The following is an 8,335-nucleotide window of genomic DNA, read 5'->3' as shown; positions in this document are numbered from 1 at the left end:
CGTTGGAACGAATTAATTGGTTTTACATGTAATCGTATGGGAAAAGATGATCCACCTTACGACATTTTCATGATACGATCTCAGTTTCGGAACGGATTAATTTCGTATCCTGAGGTACCACTGTATTATGTTTGTTTTGTTTTAATGATTTTTGTAGGTAAATTAGTTTTTTTTTTATAAGATTCATTTTACAATACAGTTTTTGTATCAGCATTTTTAAAATTATATTTACGATGTTTGTTTGTTGACAAAACACTTGATCGGTCTGTTGAAACATTTGCGGGTTAAGGGGCTAGTTCTCATAGAAAGTCCTCTCGGGTACCACTTCCCGGCAGATCACCCAATGTTCCTTTGCCTTCTTTCATCAATCCATTTCGTTGCATCCCAGTTGAACCACCGATTTAAATATTTAACATATAGAAAAGTATTTTTACAAGTTATTTTACTTAAAATTTGGGAATGACACTTAAGAGAAAGATTAAGAAAATAAGAATTTTTAACCATTGCAAATCGTAATTTGCAACTCCAGCTTTATTTAGCATTCCTTTCAGCGTTGCATGATTTGGCTGCTTTGAGCCAAAGTTGGCTACCCTTTTTTTCAGTTTGGCGTATAAAATATTATTTGGCGCATTGGCTACTTTTTGGGCTATATATTATTTATAACTATATTAGTCGAATAAAAATTCACTTTAGAATGGTGTTTTGTCATTTTTTTATTAATTAGAGATCCAAATAACAAAAAACACAAATAAAACAAATATTTGTGTTTTTCAAATAAATTTTTGTTTATCTCCTTTATAATAAATGAATTTATCTACTTTTAAGTAAAAATTGAAAGTGTCTGTAGAAGTAATTTTTTTTAAAATATCCTTTTTCGTGATAAAGATTTAATACTTATTAATATTCTCTCTCGTGATTACTAAACCATCAAATGTGTTTCTTCCAATTCTGCTTGGAAACTGACAGTCCGAATTATGAAATTCTCCACAATGTCCTACAAAAATTTACATTATTCAGCGTTTTGCAAAAATTTCGGTGCGCACTATAATCTAGACATGTTAATCCTTAAATATACTTGTATATTTAAGGATTGGGCCACAAATATATATAATATACTTGTGGCCCAAACTCCATGACATCTTCCAATGTGGCCCAGAGAAACAAAAAGGTTGGACACCCCTGGTGTAGACAAAAGAGATAGACAAAAGAGTGTATACAAAAGCAATATATAGCTTGGTGCAATAACTTGCATCAGGCTATATCTTGCTTCTGCTATATTTTTCCTAAATATCAATACATGTGACAAGAGTATATTCAATCGATAGTGGGCTATGGCATACCTTTTATCCCCGACTCCCCTTTTTATAGGGCAAAGTCCTATCTCGACCACTATGAAAGATATTTCAATATTTTTAGAGGGATAGGGGGCATTACTCAGTGGTATATCCTCAAAGAGATATAAAGAAGTGAGAAGGGTTAGTTGGAGGGAAAGTCTGTTGTGGCAGAGGCCGAAGGTGGGTGGAAAATGGGAAAGAAGTGAGAAGTGGAAGGGGATGTCAAGAGCCGCACCGGGAACTTTATTTAAAACATAAACAGGTTACATATGGAAATAACATTTACAAAAGAAAACAAAAGAGGTACAGATTTTTATGTCCGTACATAAAAACGCGACTATAAGTTCCTTAACACAAAAGTAGACATTGCCTGGCATAGTGCCATAAAATTTACAACATTGATGTCAAAATGGTGATTACCATGATTAGGTTTACAGGAAATACTGCTTGGCGGATAGAGTTGTAACTCACCTACACACAAGTAGCTATACGTTATACACGTGTTAAGCGCATGTTGAACTAGATGAAGATGTTCTTACTCATTGTCGTGTTGCAGGTCCAGAGCCTTTGTTGACTCGACAAAGTTTATAAGTGCGTTGAAGATCTTCTTATTTCTAACTAAGACGTTGTTGTCTCAAGGCCAGTTGTATCCCTCCTGTAACACTGTCCTGAGTAGATTCGTCCTATGTTGGGTGTATTGGTTGCAGTCGAATATGAGATGCTGTGCGTCTTGTTGCGAAGTCCCATCGCACTGACAATGGGCAACTATGAAAGATAGAGGCACAGTTTAATTTAAAGTCGTAGAGTGCCTTAAAATTAATACAAGAAGTTTTTTGTCCAGTTAAAATACTAAAAGTGGAAGCGGCTGGACACATGGATGGCGCGAAATCATGGAGAGAAGAAGTCTATGATTATTTTATTTAAACTCTGTGCTGTGGGCATTAAGAGGGCTTTTATAATAAGCCCTTTAAATGTTCGGTCAGGTCCATAATGGGACGGCCGAGTGATGAGGGACGGGTTTCGACGTATCCGAAGGACCAGCTCCGAAAAATTTCTTGTATTTTTACACCTGACCGAATTTGACTCGGGTCTTCCATTGCATCCGGCCGTCAAAACTACGATTATCTATACTCTACTACCTATGACTCAATGGCAAGCGACTAAGGTGTCAGCCTACCGCTCTGAGAACCCGAGAACGAATTCGGTAGAGTCCTGTCCCTCACCACTCGGCCGCTCCTTTGTGGGCTTGGCCAAACCCATAATAGGTTTGCTAGAAAGGACCGCTTACTCGTTAGTGCCACAGGTCAGACAGAGTCAAACAAAAAACCTCTACCGATTACTATACTCTCGTACACTTGTATTTAGCTAATAGGTAGCAAAAGCAAGATATAGCTCCGTGTAACGTTTTTGTCTACACCCTGTATACTCCTGCACTTAATATATTTATTTCAGGATAAAATTTCAAAAATGTAATGGAAAAAATGTATGGAAATTTAGAGTTTTTGACTTATGAGAGTGATAGGATTTCGAAAATTAAACAAGATGTACGTGTGATGAGTAATTTAATAACGTATAAATGAATTAGAATGCCACTAAAATATTTTAAGTATAAAAAGAGAAAATTTGTATCAAATAGTTTTAAATTTTCAGTTTATAACAACGTTTATCTTATTTTTGAATCATTTTAATAGTATTGCTGCTAATTTATCAATATTCCAAGTAGTTTTTTAAAAGATTTCTTAATAAGGAAATGATTCATAATTGCTTGTTTGTATTTTCTTGTCAGGATTTCCTTTTGTATCTCGTGTCAGGAAATCGATTTGTCTAGATTTTTGTTTGTCGTGATTTTGATTGCGAGGAATATCATGTTATGTGGACTTTTATTGTTTTGTTATCGACATATTCGATATATTAAAAGTTCAACTTTTCTCTAATAATAGTGGTATTGCCAGTTGATATGATTTCATGTTTTGAAATTTTAGACAATGTAATATGAGTATAACAATAGGTATGCTTAAAAAGGCATTTTATACGCATGAATGAAACTACCGTGGTTTATATTAGGCCTATATCAGATGTTTACAAGTGAATGAAACTACTGTGGTTTATATTAGGCCTATATCAGATGTTTACAAGTGCATACAATAAATTATAAATAGTCATGCTTTATATTTTTTCTGCGATTACTAACAGCAAATGTCCTTAGATTTAAACCAATCTTCAGAAACCGCTTGACCGATCTCGACCAAATTTGATATGGACATCGAATCCGGGTCAATGAATGTCGTAAGCTATTTGGAATCTTGGTAAGATAGTGCCCTTGAGAAAGTTCCCGGAAAAACTTTGCCATAGACTTAAGCTGGAATTTTGAGTGCTTAGAAAGCGCACGCAGTAATTAGGTTTAACTTATAAGTTCTGTTTCGCGCATAAACATAACTCATGTCATTCAAATTTTTTTCGATATTCCTCGAGTTTTAAGCAATTTAACCTGACAATTGATTATATGTAAGCAAAGTAGAGAAACTGATATTCCAATATCCTAAGCGAAACAAGAACCCGAGTATTAATTGCTTTCGATAATATCTAAGGTTTGGCATCCCATAGCAACAGGTTTATGCTGCATATTCGAACACCAAATCGCCTAAGAAACTAACATCCAATAAATTTACGCATGATATGACTTCGAATATTCAATATACCCCTCCCGATGCAATTTGGATACAGAACTTTCGTACAAGTACAGTAGTTAAGATTCGGTTTTTAGATACCATATATTGTAGGATTGCAAGTTATATGTAAATGCATTTTACAATTATGAAAATATTTTTCTGCGCTCTTTCTTAAAAATTAAAATTTGGCTTATTATATTTTTGATTATTATTAAACTGTAATTAAAATATTTTGTGAAGCATTTCAAAGATAAATTGAAGTGTGTAATACAGAGAAACCACTACAGTCGACCCCCCTTATAACACTGTTGATTATTCCGTTTTATATGAATTCATGTTGTACGAGTCACTTAGATTTTACAAATACCTGTGCCGAGTTGTAAACGGCTCACGTATTTGTAAAATCTAAGTGACTCGTACAACATGAAATTCATATAAAACGGAATAATCAACAGTGTTATAGGGGGTCGACTGTATATAGCCTACATATATGACCAAAGCATAAAAGAATTGAATCTTTACCCAGGAGCCATTTTAAACTTTTGAAAATAGTAATTTTATTATTGCGAAAATTAAACATACTTTTTCAATTCTTTCTCAACTTCTGTCGATCGTTTTTCCTGAAAACTCTGTAAATAAAAAATTCTTTATATATATCCGACTTTATAATATTTAATATTAAATAAGAATAAATATAATGCTCTATTCATTCTTAGAATTTATTATTTTTTTGTTAAACTTTCTTATAATAATATTTAACTTTTATAAATACAAAATATTATTCTAACTTATTAGATTTTATATATGCTTTTTTTAAATTATTAATATAATTTGCATTGAATTTATTTGCTAGTCACGAACAGTCATTTTAAATTTAAATAATTTTTAATAATTATGTGTCTTGTGAAAATGATATATACTGTATATTGAATGTAAATGAAAACAGCACTTTATGAGTATAAAATTTTAAAAATCAGTTCATTTCTTTATTAATTTCAATTTGTTTTATTAATTAAAATGACAGACAAAGAGCATTAAATTTATATTATCACCGCTGGATGGCACCACTAAGAAAGTCGTAGCGAATTACACATTTTATTAAAGAGAACTTTTAAAAACTAAAAAATAATAATAAAAACTTTAAATTATTATTAAATCGATAATATAAAATAATAAATAGTCAAAATTAAATGTTTTATGCATTTTTTAATGTTTAAAATTATGATTTTTTTTTAGTTGTTGAATATCAACATCTCCCAGGTGGTGTTGTTCAATATTTACAAACTTTTCGTACTTTTCAAAATTCCTGTGGAAAATATGCTAGGATGCAAAGTAATAAAATATTACTTTTTATTAATTTAAGTTATAAAAAAAATAAATAAATTCTAACGCAATAGACAATAGAAACTATTGAAAACTTTCTACTTTATAATTCAAATTATTCTTTTCAAATATACAATTGATAAAAATTTTAAAAAATAACGATAATGATAATAATGTTTGGATAATTTTGCACAATTCGTGAGACAAGTAGTGATTAACAATTTGGCAATAGAGTTACAGGTAATGTGACACTAGCAAGGCCAACATCACGTGGGTGGATCACGTGCCTTTTGCCTAATACCGGAAATGAATAAGTCACGCGCTATTTTAAAAAAATAAAAATAATAATTTATTTAATAGCTCTTATATAATAATTATTTACTTTTAAACATTTTCGTTAAAAAATTTTTAAATATTATATATAAAATAATATAAAGTATGTACTTAAAAAGTTTATTGTGTACATTACATTTTTTTTACATTTTATTGTGTAAAAATTAAGTTTAACTTCTCGTAAAATTAAGGCAAACATCATATAAAAATAATTAGAGCAAGATTTTTGTTTATTGCGATAAATATAAGGGAAAAAAAAGAAAATCAGGAGGAAAAGGTAGAGATTTATATGTGACGTGTGAGAGCATTACGTGTGAAAGTACTTTAATTATTAGATATTATGAGATAATTTAGATAGAACATGTCAAAATTTTCGGTACGTGAGCCTGTACTAATTGCAAATTAAATTATCTTAACTTCAATTTATTTATTATTCAACATAAATGTAACCATCTTCAGAATTATGTAGAAAAACAATTAAAGATTAATTTCATGAAATAATTTTTTTCTCACGTGAAAGCAAAAACGATTTTTGCAAGAATTTCTTAAAGAAGTTTTTAAATTTTATCTCGTAAAAATGTGAATAATTTGTTAAAATTTTAATAGAAATCGATAGAGAAATATTATACAATAATACAAAATATGTAAAAGAAAAACGTAGAGAATAAAATTAGATTAAAGTAAAAATACATAAATAATAATAAATTAAATAGTCAATAAACAAATAATAAGATAGAGAAATAATCATTTCAATAAAATCAAAATTGTTAAAGAAGTTTGGATTGTCAAATAAAAGGAAAAAATTACTAAAATTTCATGCTTTATTACGAAGGAAGGAAAATATAAATAAAAATTAAAAATTAATGACTTAAACAATTACAGTAATGTGATTAATAAATTGTATAACGACTAATGATGATCGTTTATTAATATAATGGTTTTTATTGTGTCATTCGTTAGATTTAATGTTTATTTTTTAAAAAAGAAAAAAAATAAGCCGGAAAGATTTAGCAGGAAATTAATAGAAAATATCAAAATTACATTATCATTATCTTGATCGAATATCTAGAAAATAACTTTAAAATAATGTATTATTCACGCATTAAATAGTAAATTTTAGTAATATTTAACAGTAGGCTGATAGTATCTAGCAGATTACGTAATTAAGAAAATCTTTTATACCTTTTTATTAATTATTTATTGATGAAATGACGTTATTTCATAAGGAATTTTATAACATTGTGAGGGCGACTTCGACTAAATCTTTATAGATGATAGAACACTTTGAGATGTATATACAAGAAATCTTCGTTAGTTTAAAATTCAGGGGACTAAATATTCGTGACTTCGAATTATCCGAGATTTATATATTTCTGTACAATATGCCAAATGGCACGTAATTGATGTAATTTATTAAGCAAACGTAATACGGCTACGTTATAGAACGTTATTTTCGTTAATTAATAATAATAATATAAATTTAAATAAACTGCAAGTAAATAGCACGAACCTCATAGGTCTTCAGATAGATTTTATAAAAAGTAAAGCAGAATTCTTCGAAATGTAGCCCAAATTATTCTTAAGCTGGCCCAAAAAGTAGTAAGTCGCCCAATGTAATAGCCTAGAGCCCTACAAATATCTCAATCTGCTTGTAGCTCAATCTTGCAATCCCGAAACCCAGTAGTATTTTATGAGATAAGAGGAAAAAACGGTCCTTATGTAAGGTGATACCCGAAAATGCATTACTGTAAAAGCAAAGTCATATTGACCAGATTATAGTTGTTCTCTTACAGCATACGATCTAAACCAATGTTTCTCAACGGGGCGATATCGCCCCCATGTGGGCGTTTTTCCATGTTCAGGGGGCGATTTGTAACAATTTATATTTTGGGGGGTGAAAAAACAATTTTCTGGGCGATATAGTAAAACATTATATTAAGAATAATTAGATATTTTATTCGTTATATCGTACAATAATTAAACAGATAACATTATATAGTCACTAGTTTATTCGATGCAGTACGAATTTGGCGTTAGCCTTGTCCCTCGGCATCGGAATTTTGTAGTGAAGGGGGGCGATACTACATAACGGTTTTATTGAAGGGGGCGATACTACATTGAAGAGGGCGATACTACATTGAAGGGGGCGACGATTCGTTGAGAAACACTGATCTAAACAAACGAGTTAATGTTCTCATATCGCAGTTCGGACAGAATTTTCACTTCAAATTAGAAAGTAGAATGTATTTCGAAACAACCGAATTCCTTAAATCTTTATATCCCCGGCTGGGACGAAAATACACTTGTGAACTAATGGGATTTCGAACTGAGTTCGAATTAACGAGGATTTCGTAGTATTCAAATATTAAAATTTTTGATCCGGTGGATATCGCATTTTTTTTAAGTAATTTTCTCTAACATTATGTCTATAGCGAATTTTTTTTATTTTCGAACATTTATTTGAACCCCTTCCAACCTAGATAATAAAATGAAAATTGGCTAATAAAATAAAGACAATTAGTAGATGTTTTTGAGCTGGGTGAGAATTTTATGCCTGCAAGAAGGAAGTAGAATATTTGGAATTTTGAAAAGTTCTAGAATATTCTAGATGGTTTTGAAATTATTTTTTGTTTTGAGAATTTTTGGAAAGTTGTAGTCTAATACTTTTAATAATTT

General features: G+C 30.3%; 1 long non-coding RNA gene across 1 annotated transcript; it reads right to left on the bottom strand.

The window, feature by feature from the left end:
• Positions 1-1,192: 1,192 nt before the first annotated feature.
• LOC111637974 lies at positions 1,193-7,200 on the bottom strand. Its single transcript, XR_002758770.1, has 3 exons — positions 7,170-7,200; positions 4,586-4,632; positions 1,193-2,099 (listed from the first exon to the last, which is right to left on the bottom strand). It is a non-coding gene; the product is annotated as an uncharacterized LOC111637974 (long non-coding RNA).
• Between the last annotated feature and the right edge of the window lie 1,135 nt (positions 7,201-8,335).

Source organism: Centruroides sculpturatus, unplaced genomic scaffold (assembly GCF_000671375.1).
Source record: "Centruroides sculpturatus isolate CEXI.00-Female unplaced genomic scaffold, Cexi_2.0 scaffold998, whole genome shotgun sequence".
Taxonomy (NCBI): Eukaryota; Metazoa; Arthropoda; class Arachnida; order Scorpiones; family Buthidae; genus Centruroides; species Centruroides sculpturatus.
This window is presented reverse-complemented; position numbering and strand designations above follow the sequence as displayed.